Here is a 14,559-nt window from a genome sequence, read left to right on the forward strand (position 1 = left end):
TAAGCACACGCAGCCCAATCAAAAATGAAGCGTCTGTTAAAACATATCATTAGAACTGCAGCCTTGTCAGCTTCCTCTTGATTACTGGTGTCAAAATTAGCAAATATAACTCCCATGACATTTAATTATTTACTGGGCTAATATCACCTCTTATGTTAAGAGCATCAAATGGATCAGACAACCCTCAAACCAGGTCCAAAGCACTTTTGACCAGTTTCACACTACCTTGGGGCCCTTCTTGAATCTTATGCAGAATCAACTGGAAGACCACTGTCTCCCATTCAAGTTGATTTTCTAAAGGCATTATCTCACCTTAGTTTTGCAAATATGAACTAACAATACTTTGCCTCTGAGCCATCGTGTTACATGACATTTTATTGTGTGTACGTACAGGAAAAGGCTGTTCATTAGGAAAAAACAAAACAGCAGCTCTGAAAACCACTTAAGGCTAATAATAGCTTAATTATGCACCCTCATTGCTTATAAAAATCTTGTCACGTAACACTGAGGAAATGAGATGGGGATGACACAGAAGCTCTGTTCTACCTGAACGTGTGAAAAGTGAAGGCTCCAGTGCACCAGAGCGACCTGACCTCCGACTCCCAGCCACAAAGTGCTGCTCCTGTCCTGCCTTCAGTGCCTAAATATTTTGTTTAGCTATTGATAGCATCTGTTTAGCACACAATGCAGACCTCTGGTAAATTCAGCTGTTTTTCTCTGAAATAACACTACGTGTGTGTTTTATATAATTTCCCTTGTAAATAACTTTTCTTAAAGGAAGTTTTTTCTTTCTGTAATTTTGAGTACAGCAACAGCAAGCAGTGTTGAAAGTCAACACTACCAAATAGCAGACAGTCCCTGTTTTCCATTTCATTGCAACAGCAACACCTTTACCTAGGGATGTGTGTTAGAAACTAAACTGTTTTCACTTTGCTTTCTCAGCCAACCTGATTTATTTCAATGCCTGCAGTATTCTCTCATGTACAGAAATACTACCAACTACTACAAAACAGAAATAAAGACTATTACTTGTTCAGTGTCTTTCTGGAAGACACCATCTTGGAAAAGCTTTTAATTCAAAGCAGTGCCTGATACTCTTTCCGCTTTCCCTTGCAATCAACAAAGCTATAATAAAAACAAAAAATAAAAAACCAAACCACCAACCCACCCACACATACCTTTGATCTTTGTCTTTTCCTCAAGAGCTAACCCTTGCATTCCACCTCATGTTTCCTCTAGTGACACACATCTACTCTCTCACTCCTGGGAGTACCACCTCCAGTAGCTGTGAAACTACTGGCACTTCAGCTGAGATTTGACAGGAGTACCTGCAGTGAGCGAAGTTCTTTGCAACTTCAAATTCACACACACTCATAATACGTTCAATTACCTGTCTCCATAGCTGGTGCCAGGTCTCTTTTTTACCCAATACTCTGTCTCAGGATAATTAGCAGGAGCCAGATTGCAAGCAAATGAAAGCATATTGTACTTCTATGACTCTACCCAGAGAAGAGATTTTCCTTTAAGCTGGCAATTAAAGATTCAGGTCTAGCCTGTGTGTGTTACTGTAGGATCTGTTTAAGTTAGATACTAAGGAGTTAACATTAAGAATTTATACCCCCAGTTACCAAGAACCAGGAATCACAGGAGCAGTGTGCAACTGCCCTGCTTAAACACACAAAGACAAAACAGCCTAAAGAGAGCCTGCCTTGCACAGATCAGTATTTTAGTGTCATTTACCGTCTTCTTTAAACCAAACATTATGGCCCCTTACAGAAAACAGACAGATTTCAGAAGCACTGTGTTTTAGAGTTGCACAGATAGCTGGCTGGCAAAACATTAAGTCTGAAATTGGTGGTTTCTGTGCTGTATAATCGGAGGGCAGAGGAACAGCTGGTTAAAAGGCAGTTCTACTAAATACTTATTTTACACTGCATCTCAGCTGAATTAACTTAAAACTTATAATCAGAAAAAAAAAGTTTAAAAGGAGTAAAACTAAGTCACTTCAGAGCACAGTTATTAAAAAGAACATAACAAAAATGCCTAATACAGCACCAAGCCTCTGAGCACCCCAGCTCAATAAAATGCCCAAGACAGCACAAACGCACAATTCACAACAAAGTGCAATTGCTACTGTTTCAGAACCTACACAGAATCACTGACTGGCCACAGATGAGGAAGCACATGGAAGTACAAATGAAACAAGCCCAACGACACACCCTCCTTTGTTCATAGCAGGAATATTTACACTACAAAGCGTTGAGGCAAATCGCCTTTAGTTTCAGGCACTGCTGATTGGCCGCTGCGTTTAATACACACACGCCTGGCAGAGTTGGAGTTTCGACTGTCACACAGCAGCTCTAGATTGCAGGGCACGCAGCAAGCTAAAAAACCATAGAAAACAATTATTTAATATAATTATCCTAAGTGAAATGATCCTCCACAAGATACATTTGTTGTGAACAGGGCAGATGTGGATTTGTTTTTACTCCACTGTAATTCAGTGAAAGCTGAAAAGCAGCTTCCCTCACAGCCAGTTTTCAGTGCAGCTGCCTCCTCCAAGCAGCAAACGGCACAAAGAAAGTTATTCTCGAGCATATGCGAGTGAACAACTGGTACAGGAGTTTGGAGACAGTGACTTATAAGTCACCACTTGACTCTCGTTCAGCTGGCAGCTCAGTGGCTCGGTGGTTTTCTACAAGCAGCCATCCACGCTACAGAAAGCCATCTTGGCACCTGATAATAAGTGGCTCTCTGCTGGCAGTCCCAGCGCAGACTGAGGGCTGGGAGGGGGCCATGGAGACCCAGGGCTGAGCACAGCCTGAGGGACGCCCTCTCTCCCAGCCCACCGCCGCCAGCCTGGCACTTTCCACCACATACCTGAAGTATTACAAAAAGCAGAGGAGGGAGCAGGTACAGAGAGAGCAGCGGTGCCAGAAAGACACATTAAAGGGCTCAGCCTCCCTACAGAAATCCTCCCTACTCCTGACTAGGGCGGCACAGTCGCCTCCCACATGGCCAGAGGAGAGGGGCCTCAAGGAGGCCCCAAGTGTCGGACCTACAGCCGTGACTCCCTCAAGCACACAGCCCCCCAGCCCCGCTCTGACTGCGGCCCCTCACGCCGCCACACATCACTCCAACCTTACAACAGGACCAGGGGCATCTCCACAGGGCTTCCCCCGGGCTCCCCCCGCACTCCCGGCTCCCACGCGGCGCCCCCTCCCCAGCAGAAAGAGCAGGGAGCCTCCAAAAACACACAAACACCCCCCTCCGCTGGGAGTGGAACAGCCCCAGCACCGCAGCACCCTGCGGGAGCCGGCTCCCGCCACTTCCACCTCTCCGGCCTCGCGGGGGGTGCGCCCCCCCCCGGGGGAGGATGGTAGCGCCCGCCTCCCCTCAGCCGGGAGGAACCCGCCCGCTTCAATGGAGGGTCCGGCGCGGCACCTCCACACACACACACGCGGGGCCCTCCGCACCCCCGCAATGGACGGGTCCAGCCGGCCATCCCGGGGCCGCACAATGGCCGGAGCAGAGTCCCAGCTCATCCCTACCTTTGCTCGGCTTCCTCCTCTTCCCGGGGCCTCCCTCCGCCGCCTTCCCCAGCGGCGCGTCCCTGCTCGCTGCCCCGGGACCGGCAGCCTCCGACCAGGAAGTGCCCCGATGTGACACCGCCGCTATGGAAACCCTCCCCGCCCCCGCCCCTCCCACAGGGCTGACCCGCCGCCGCCGCCGCCATCTTGGGCTCGGGACGAGGCGCCTGCCCGGGGCCGGGAGCTGCTGTGGGGACGGAGGTGGGAAAAACACAAAACAGGCCTGGTGCCCTCAGAAACTCCTTGGCTGTGCTGCATGAGCTGCCAAGGCTCGCAGTGTGGACACCCATTCTCGTGTGTCCAGTTCTGGGCTCCAGTATGACACCAAAAATACCGGGATAAATCAAACTCCCAAACTCTTAATTTTATACTGTCGGGGAGTAGGTCTTAATTTATTCCCAGCTGGAGTGCATCGCAGATAACTCCAGCCATATGCACTCCATTTCCAAAACTTTTCACTCACACATTTTCAGCAAACAAATTATTGTTCATTGGTTCTAAATTGTATAACTCTCTTCAGTAATTACTGTTCGATTAGTTATTGGTTTCTTGTTCTAGTGCTAATTAGTCCACATTTTTCAGCCTTTTTATCAATTTTTCCCTGACAGAGTCTACAGTGTTAGGCTGTAATGTCTTTGTTAGTCTTTTCTGGTTACTCCAATTGATTTCCTTGGAGGGCCATGAATTTTGGATCCTTGTTGTCCAGCTTTCCTTTGTTCATTGAAGCTTATCAGGCTTAGTCTAGCAAAATTGAAAGTTTTGGTAATCTAACAGTAAGTCTGTCAAAAGAAACTTAGCAACATGCTGGCTAAAGTGGAAAATTACACTGCTTGAGACTAATACACTGCTTTTGATTAATTAAAACAATACTGTAAAAAAGTTAATTAGGAAAGTGATACAATTTCCAACAATTTCTCCCTTTGGAATTGATTTTAATTATTTCTTTTAAGATTATTTCCACTTAAATCACTGAATATTTGGCAAGACTTATCATGACTGACAGTGCAGCACTGGACGGTAATGAAGCCAGGCAACTGGGATCCCTGTCCTGGGATGTGGGTATTGGCCAAAGGATCAGGAAAACACCAGGAGCTCCCAAGCTCTGGAGGCAACTCTTGTTGATATGAGGGAGAAATACCTTTGCAAGAAGAAGACTTTCCAGTGTGCCAAGACAAGCGGAACACTCAGAAAGTACCTGGTGCCTGAGAGAATTAACTGTGCTGGAGATAATCTTTTCAGATAACAAGCAATTCCCTAATAATCCAGACAGCGTCCAGTGTACACAAAACGTGTTGTCATGTGCCAAGTCATTGGGAGTGTTGGCATGGAAGGAGGGAGAAGAAGAAGTGGGCATTCTGGTTTGGCAGACTCCAGAGACATGAAGAAACTATCTCCGCCCCATTATGGGCCTACATCTCATCCATGGAAAGACTGACGGAGGATTTCTGGAATTTAAGAGAGGCAATTAAAGAGGGCCACCAAAAACTTTTAGAGGAGCTTAAAGAGGAAATGTTCCATGCCCTGCCAGTAGAGACCAGAGTCTCTGCTATTAGGAACAGGCATCCCCCTGCTCGAGAGAGAGGGGACTCTCCACCAGGTGACCTGTGGTTTTACCTGCCTGGAGAAGACATGAGGAGCTGGGAGGGAAAACCCACCTCTGCCCTAGCAGCATGGGTATGTGAGTTGAGAAGAGGAATGACTCCCACAGGAAGCTCTTAGAGGATAAATGCTGCTCCAGTTTCCTGTGGGCAAGCCCCTAGGCACAGCAGAAGGGAGGATGTTATGTCCAAACCTCTCCAGGCCAGGAGGGACAGGGGTCACTCATGTGGCCAGCAGAGCGGGTACAGCTCCCACTGCTCGACGTGTAAGAAGGTCAGGAACCTGGAAAACAAGCAGGATTTAAAAATGGAGATGGATAGAACACAGCTTCACATCATAGTATGGAAGTGGAGAACCTCTCCTGTTCCTCCTGGAGTAGGAGACATCCTAGTCCTGGATGGGGCAGATGATGACCCCAAACTTCCTCTGTGCTTCCCAAGGCTAGAGAGAGGCTTCCCAAATGCTTCCCAGCAGCACAGTTCCCAGCCAGGCCCTTGCCCTCTGCTCTGACTTCCCTCCATGCCCTAGCCAAGGGAAGTAAAGGAAGAGAAAACATTTAATTGTTCCTTCTTTCTGCAAGAGAAGTGATTTTTGCTGTCTTTGGGACAACGCAGCAGGAGAACATCATGACTTTAATGTGAAAGAGCTGGGCACAACTCCAGGGCTACACCTGCAGCCATGTGAGAGGAGAAGAGTCCCTGGTGCCTGTGGGGAACAGAGAGTTCTGAGGGGTACCAGGAGCTCTGAGGTGGCATCCCACATGCTGGATAAGGCACCCAGGTGCCTCTGAGTAACAACTCCAGGCCCTGGAGCTGTACAAAAGGTGCAGAAGAGGGATCAACATTACAACCAGGATTAATAAATTCATCTCATTTTCATTTATTGAACACAGATCAGATGGAACTCAGCACAATTTACAGCAGATCCAGAGTGATTAAATCCTTTATCTATCTCTTCAGGAAGACCACAAGCCATCTTTTTAATAGATGAGAGTCGCCCTGCCCCTTCTTTATTCCCAAAAAAGCTGTTCCAGAACTTCAGTATTGTATAAGCTTAAATGCACTCAGCTGCTATACCACCTGCTGGGTTTGCTTTTGTTTATTTTCCCCAAAATGAAAGTGGTGGGTTTCAGGTGTTACTTCCATCCCATCCCTTGCCTGGTCATGTCATTGCCATTTCCAGGAGCTCTGCAGAACTGATGATTCAGGCAGAGGTTTGCCTGTACACACACAGGAGCATCAGCCCACGTGGAGATGCTGCATTCCATAGGAAGGGCTCTGTTAAAAGCAGGAGTCAGGTGAGACTTGGAGGGTTTGCCCTTTGCTTCACTATTTCTGGCTGCCTAAAGGGCTGTTTTCCTTTTGGTTGGGATTGTTCACTTTGCCCTCAGCCAGTTCCATTGTCCACAGGCTCTGCTGGTTTGTTGAGGTTCAGGTTTCACCCATTCAGGCCTCTCTTCCTGCTTTTGGTAGCTCCTGCCACGGGAATCAGACTTGAATGTGTGCAGTGCTTGCTGCCTGATGAAAGGAGCTATTTCTGTCCCCTCTGTCTGTCAAGACAGATTTTTTTAATTCTCCTTCCTTTTTTCCCAAATTTTCTGTCTCCTCTAGCATTTTCTTGCCTTTTCCCATTCACCTCCTTCTGTCTTATTCTGTTACTTCAATATTCTCTCATGTCTTTTCTCTTTCTCCTTTTATATGTTGATTTAACTTTCAAGATTCTTTTTCTATGAAAACTGCACAAAGAACATTTAATACCCTTACACAGTACAAAACCCCTTTTTTAAAGGTCTCCTTGATACCAAGTAGTTTTTTAGTGAACTGAGAAACATCACAACACCAAAAACGTGTCACTTACCTGTTTGTCCTATGTTATAGAATTTCCCAGAGATCCTTTTCTACATTGAGTACATAGACAGTTACAATTGGCTGTGCACAGCAAATGCAAAACTCAGAAAGCCTGGCTGAAGTAAATGTGTGGCTGTGTCTAAACTGAAGCACAGTATGGGCTTTAAAACATGAATTGGGATATTTGCCTGAACCTGAATTTTAGATTCTTATTAACAGGATTTCATCCTGCTCCCCACAGCGGAAAGCAAAGGGATTTGGTGAAAAAGAGGGAAAAGCTGTAATCAAATCATACAGCTTTCAAATCAAGGAAAAGTAGAACATAAAACAGAGGAAGAAAAAGAGATAAGACAGAAGATTAGGTCTTATTGGCAATGATGCACAACAAAACAAAATGTCAGCTTCATCTTTTGCGTGCCTTATTGTGATTCTCCAGGAGAGTCACTGAAGGATACATTCTTGTAAAGTGCAAATCTGATGTAGAGTTACAGTGAGACAAGGAACCAGGAATCTCATGACAGTATTTATAGAGTCAGCGTTCAGAGTCACTATTAAAGTTTATTATCACTCACTCATAACCACCAGAATGTCAAAAGCAACTCAACAGAAATAGAATCATTTCTTAGATACCAATAAATCTAAAAGCCTCAAAGGGAATAATTTTCATGAAGTCACAAGCAAATGAAAACAAGAGCCTGTAATAAAATGTTTCGATACTGTGTGCTGTGCTAGTGGATCCTGAAAAAGGTGTAATTACTTGTCTAATGTAGCAGAAAAGTTAAATCTTTATGACCTTTTCAATTTGCTGCTGAAACCAGCAGAAAGACAAATGTGAATGACTGATGGAGCAGAAACATATTCACTTCGTTCAGGTAAAGCTCCTTGCGAAAGATCAAAATCATTTTTTTCCAACAATGTGATATTTAGAGTCTTTGCCCAGCTCCGCTTCATGTAGAATTTATGTAGCACAACGTGAAGTGGGGGATGCAAGTTGGGCTTTGCATTTAAACACATTCTTCCCCCTCTGCCTTGAGCCATCTGTGTTCGGTCAGCCTCCTGTTCAGGGTAAAGCAGCGTGAAGGTTTCCTACGAAGCCTTAACTGCAGAAGTAGCTTGCCAGGGAAGTGGAAGTCCTGTCACAGTTATCTTTTCCCTAACTAAGCCCATATGGCAACTGTAGAGTGAAACAAGCCAACGAGACGGTGGGCATGCTCTCTCAAGCTGTTTCACACCCATAAGGAACAGAGTTCGTTCCCCAGGGAAGGGCCACTGCTGCATTTCCCAGGGTCAGGCTGCTCAAACACAGGGACATGAGGTTACTCAGGTTCCTGGCCGGTGAAGAAGGTGTGCTCACAGATCTTGCTGAGGCTGATGTTTACATCAGGTACCCCATTTCCTCCTGTAGGGAAGCCAAGGTCCCTGCACACAGCCACCATCGCTAATAAAGGCACCCCTCACCTTTGGCAAACAAAGCCAGCTTGAGACTGTAAAGCAGGATGAAGCTTCCTAAACTTGCAGCAAATACCTCTGAAGTGTAAACATGCTTTATCCTTTTTATGCAAAGAACAGCTTTCTGAAAGGTGAAGCATCAACTACCAAATAACAGGCTGTTTTCCTCAAAGTTTCCTTACAATCCAGTAATTTACTATTACATCCAGAGATATTTCTTCTTTGGTAACCTCAGGATAATAAGCAGGGTTCAATCTGACCACACTTCAGATCGATCAACATCATGAAAGGTGGATTTTCTTAAATACTGGGTTGAGGGGAAAGTGAATTTGTGCAAGGACACACATACCTTGAGATATATGAGCCAATCGGCTTAAAATGTTGTTTTGCCCTGACCTGACAAGACTTGCTGTCTGGCAATGCATAATCCCTTTTAATGTACTCCCGGGAAGGTGATGCCTGTTTGAAAACCCTTCTGAACTGCAGTTTATCTCGATGGCTGACACCTGAATAGAAACCACACAGCTCTGTGGAAGTCCTGGGACAAGCAGGTATGAATAGGAGTCCATGTTGATTCAAGAGACAAATGGATAAGGAAAGACTCTGAATCAACTTGCTATAGGTTTTGTGCAGGAGTTTAAAAAATTGCTTGTGAAGGATTTTGAAGTGGGCACTGCTCATGGAGACACCTTTTTCACTGAATAAAGCCATGAGGCTTTGTCCTGCACATCCGGATGTTTTCCTAAGAGCGTGCTGCTCTTATTCATCTCCGTCAGAGTGATTTCAAGTTGTGCATTTAAGACTCCAGTAAGCTCCTTTGCAAACACTCTTGAGAATAGGATCAAAATGGGAAGAGATTACATGTAATCTAATTATGTTAGGTTCCATTTGAAATCCTTCAGTGTAAAAATTAAAAGAATACGACACAGCTTTGCATTATGCTGTAGTTCACATGATAGTGACATGAGCATGTGGAACTGAGGCAACATGGGAGAAAATACCATGTGCTGGGTATACAGCAGTGTTTGCTTTAAATAATCTAAACCTCAGGACTAGAATGGTTTGGTGAACTAAAAATAAATTCTAAGAACTTCATGCCCTCTGTCATTCATGTGGCACTGACCTTTGCCTTTTATTGTCTGGCCACAGCTTATATGAAAAAGCTGGTGATCAAAAGATCTATATCAAACAATCAACACCAAGCATGACACTTGTCAGCAAGGTTGTGTGGAGCAGCACTGACCCTGAGGATTGGCACCTGCTCATGGGACAGACAGTGAATTTGTGCTGCAGAGTGCTCTGTACCTTTACACAATAACATTCACCTTCTGATAAGAGCTGTAAGAACATTCACAGTCACTAGAGACTGTTTTGAGTAATTCTTCATTTTCACAGTCTTTCAAAATCAAACAAGTGAATTGAATTAACAGCTGTAGGATAAGAAGCAGTAGTTTCACTGAAATTGCACCACCTTGTGATCCACACTGAATCAGGCCTCAAATTCTGTATTGAAAGTCTGCAAAGTCTGGAGCTATTTGGAAAGCTCCAAATGTGTTTGGGGGGAAGACCTAGAAACTCTGAGGTCTCATTCCTCTCATGCACTGGGTGCTGCAGGTGATCTGGGAGGAGGCTCAGGTGTGGTACTTCCTCTTTGTAACACAACTACTGCTCCCAATCCACATGTGATCAAATTTAGACCTGGATATATTTAGTTTATCAGTTAGGTTTTGGGATGAAGGCTGTCCTTTCTAGACTTGAGCTTGAGCACTACTCAATTTCATTAACTGTTCTGTGAGATTCCTCAAAACTTGGATTGTAGAAAGTTCTTCAAAATGTCTTGTCCAGTTCTATTTCCATTACTCAGAGTTATGGCAAAACCAGATTCAAAAAAACAGGTTCCTTTCTCCTTTTCAATTCAGTCTATGAGCTTAAGAAGTTTCTATAAAATCCCCCTGAGAAAGTCAGATTTCTCTTCAGATTTTCCTCTGATTCTAGAAAATGGATCAAGCTGGAAAATTCAGATGTGCATTTTGCCCTCCACCACAGTACTCACGTTCTAATTCCATCTAAGTCTACAGATCATTTGCCAGGGCTATTTCTAGCCCAGTTCCAGACATTTGGGCACATCTTGATCTCATGTTGTACTCTGGGTCTCGTCACAGAACAGCAGCAGAGGAATCCTCATGTTATGGGCTGTATAATCAAAAGAAATAAATACAGTTAAAACAATGAAATAAGTTCTGTACCACTTGCTGGCCAGATGGTATTGTGAATTGTTATAATTCATCAGCAAAACAGAGGAAGGAAGTGTTTTAAAGCAAGATTATATTATTTTCCTTGAGTTCTTATTATGAAATCTTCCTGAGGTGAACTTTCAAAACTTGAAAACCCTTCCAGAGGGAATGAATGGAACAGGACAAACTGAAGACTTGCTGGGGAGTACTTAAATACAAAGGAAAATAATAGTGTGCCAGTGAAATAAAAGAATAATTCATTATCAAGCTTTCAGTTTGGGAAGACAAGTGAAATAAAATACAAGTGATAAAAAAGGGGGGAAAAAAGTACATAAAAATATATGGTGTTTTTGTCCTCTTAATTCTAGACTGGAAAGCACCCAGGTCTTCCCTCCCACTGGAGGGAAATAAGCCTGAAAGCTGAGAAAGCAGATAAGGCCAGTAGTGACATATTCACTATATAGGGAGGCTGCAATATTTAGCATATTACTGCCAGCAAAGTGCCTTGAGATCCTTAAAAAAAATGCTAAGAAAAATACATTTTCTTCTTGTTGTCATTTAAGAAACAAAATACATTTGAAAATCATGAGAAAAAAAAATGTGTCTTAAATGAAAACGACCCATGACCATTAAGTTCACTCTAGTCAAATAAAACACATCCTGTTTTTGTAACTTTTTATACAAAGGAGGTCCTGGACTCTATAGACTCTTTCCAGCCAAGGATTTGCCCCATAGTTGAATTTTTATTAGAAGCAGGGGAGGAGGTAATGGAAAATACACAGGGCTGCTGCTGCTTCAGTTAAGATAAAGGGTGAAATATGAATTTGAGAAAATGCAGAAAATGGAGTAAGTTCATTGTACAGTCTCTCAACTAAAATTAGTTGGTGCAAAGAGTTTAGAAATCCTCTGGCAGGGTAAACGTAGCTACAGTATCAGTTAATTAAATTACACCTAAAATACATCCTGGACTTTCCACACAGTCAGGAAAATCTGTCAAACAAGCTGCATCAGCCTTTTCTTGATAATTGTGTTCTGAAACAGCTGCATTGAGATAGAAAAGGACAATCATGTTGTGTCCTGCATCAGTCACCCCAGGTCTTTTCCATGGGAAGAAGGAATTGTTGGCCACACCCTCACACCCTTATTGTCCATAAATATTTTTTCTTCTTGTCTAGAGTTTGTGAGAGAGCTGGAAACAGCCTGGTATGTGCAAAAGCTCCAGGCAACCCATAGACAAACGGGGCCACAGGTGTAATCTAACCACTGCTTTTGTGAGACTGCTTATCCTGAGTTCTGAACTCTGTTCTACAGCCTGTTCCCGTATGAAGTCCGCTGAGAGGATCTCTTCCTTGGGTGGGATGGATCTGATTTAACTTAGGTTAAGGTCCTTGTGTCCACAGTGCATGTGCCTGTGTGCAAACCAGGTGTCAGGGCTCCCATTCTGAGGGCTGGAGGGCACTCAAAGGGCTTGAGAGGGCATGAGGCAGCTCATGATACACCCTTACAGGTGACTGGGCTGATGCCACCCTAAGCCCCACTCTCCAGACTTTCATTACCCTGGGACTCAGCTCCATAAGCACTTGCTGAGATCTGATCAGCAGTGAGTGATTTTGGATCCCTCTCAAGCTAACGAGCCCGGTGCCTCCCGGCCGTGCCAGAGCTTCCGCAGCCACCTCACAGGTCAGCACCTACGTGCAGACACCTAAATTTAGGTGTCTTAATCTGTGTGCTGAGTCTCACCTTTACATTAGGTAAATGAATCTGCTTCCAGACAACTCAGTAGAAACACAGGTTTAAAATTCAGATTTGAATGACTTTGATGAAGTAAATGGAGAAAAGTAAAGTGTTTGGAAAATATAATCTGAAGTGCTGAGAACTGAGTATAAATCAGTACAAGAACCAAGCAGGAATCTGCTCTGTGTGGTATCTAGTCTTAAAATATACTCTTACCTCCTACTCAGCTGTTCAGGTGCCAGAACAGGATCTGCATTTGTAGCAAAAGATCAGTCTCATTAGTCCTTTTCATGGTTATAAGGTTGTCATCTATTTTTTAATAGGAAAAACACCCTTTGTCATTTTTCATCCATACTGAAAAGAAAGTGTTTACATTAAAGATTCTTAAAGAATCTTAAAACTGAAAGATTCTTGGTATTTCTGTTGCAAATAAGAATCAAGGGTTTACAGGTTTTAGTGTTTTCAGCTGGTAGCATTGCGTGTCCATGTGTTAAACACTTGGCATTTATACAGAGCACGAAACATCAGACTGTATTTTTGCCAGAGATGGTCCATGTAATGGAATATTTTCAATGCTTATTAAAGCATTCTCATGCAATGACAATGAGTGTCAGACAAATACCTTGCAATCAGGCAGCACTCCAAATCTGCTCCTGCATTCACACTGGATATTGCTGATAATTATCCTCTTCCCAATCATATTATCATAGAAAATGGAACTGGAAGGGACACTGAGATGGGCTCATCCACTGCATTCTCCTACCCCCAGCTGCATCAACTACACCTAAAGTTTTTAAGTAAGTACACTTTTAAAAAAATGCATTAAAATAATCCTTTGTTCCTTATGGTTTTTATTGCAGGATTGGACATTGCTTGATTTCCTTTTGAGGGATGGGAATTGGATCAAAGAAATAGGTCAAAAAAACCTCCACATTTTTTGGTATATTTGTAATCTTGGATTGAATTCAGTTACAAATTACCTGCACATACAAAGAAAGGAGACTGGCTCTTTTGTTCCAGCTGTCATGTTTGGACATAACTGGAAAGGGAACAGTAGAACTTGAGGATATGGGGAATTATTCTTCATCTAAAGCCTGCCTCTTCCTACAAAGAGTAGTAAAGACTTGTAATGATAATAACAGGCATCCAAAAGCCAGAAACTATTTCTGAGTAATATCAAGTCATGCAGGTCTAATAACAGGAACAGAACCAAATTACCCTCTTGCATGCATGTTAGTCTTTTTTTACAAATGAGTGGAAGCTGTAGGTGTGCAGCTGAGCAGGATGTAGTTCAGAGCCTGCAACATTCCTCATAACTGACCCCCTTCCCATGGTGAATCAGTGTGAAGCTATAAAAAGGAAAATGGGGATTCCTCAAGACAAATTCTTATCCCTGCTTGAGCAGATGGAGTAACTGACAGAGAGCTCAGTGTGTTACAGAACTCCCTCAGCACAGGTCAAATCCTGAGGTGGCCTAGAGCTGATATAGTAAAGAAACAAGAAGGCATCAAAACATCTCATCAATGAGGCTGTGAGCAGCCAGATCTCATTTCAAACCAGTATTAGAGTTTCTCCAGTTTAGCATGTGGATACCCACCTTTGGTTCCTAAACTTGAGATCTGGGGCAGTATTTTCAACATAATATTGCAAATGTCCCTCTGTGTACTCTGTGTGTTTCACTCCTTAAATCTGCTTAAAAAGGAAGTTCAGGGGAAAAAAAAAAAAAAAGAAATTAAATATAGATGCTCTGGCACACACCTACACTGAGAACAATCCCCATTTCTGGGGGAGCCAGCTCTCAGATGGGGGAGAAGCAAGCCATGAGAGCAGCTGTCACGGCAGGAGTGACAGCCACCCCCAGAGCCACTCTGCAGTGCTGGCTCAACATTCACCCACATTCACTCGTTGTTTGATCCAGCCCCTGTGCTCAAAATCTCCTACATCAGCTTCATTTCACTCCTGGGACTGTTACTCCAACAATCCTCTTTTCAGTGTCTCTTCTCCTTTCTCTCTTCTATCTGTTTGTATTCTCAAACCAACTCTAACATCACCAAGGTACTACGTGCTTGCTCTCAAATCACAACCGTCACTTTATAAACATATTCA

At 43.7% G+C, this 14,559-nt stretch overlaps 1 protein-coding gene across 2 annotated transcripts in view; it reads right to left on the minus strand.

The window, feature by feature from the left end:
* USP6NL (USP6 N-terminal like) overlaps positions 1-3,667 on the minus strand; it is a 112,004-nt gene extending 108,337 nt beyond the window's left edge. The window contains exon 1 of one of the 2 annotated variants that reach the window (XM_041483793.1): positions 3,552-3,667. The gene's annotated coding sequence lies outside the window, so the exon portion shown is untranslated. Of the gene's footprint in view, positions 1-2,248; positions 2,385-3,551 lie in introns of those variants that run through there. The other variant, XM_041483794.1, reaches the window with a different exon arrangement.
* Between the last annotated feature and the right edge of the window lie 10,892 nt (positions 3,668-14,559).

Source organism: Pyrgilauda ruficollis, unplaced genomic scaffold (assembly GCF_017590135.1).
Source record: "Pyrgilauda ruficollis isolate IOZ18807 unplaced genomic scaffold, ASM1759013v1 scaffold61, whole genome shotgun sequence".
Taxonomy (NCBI): domain Eukaryota; kingdom Metazoa; phylum Chordata; class Aves; order Passeriformes; family Passeridae; genus Pyrgilauda; species Pyrgilauda ruficollis.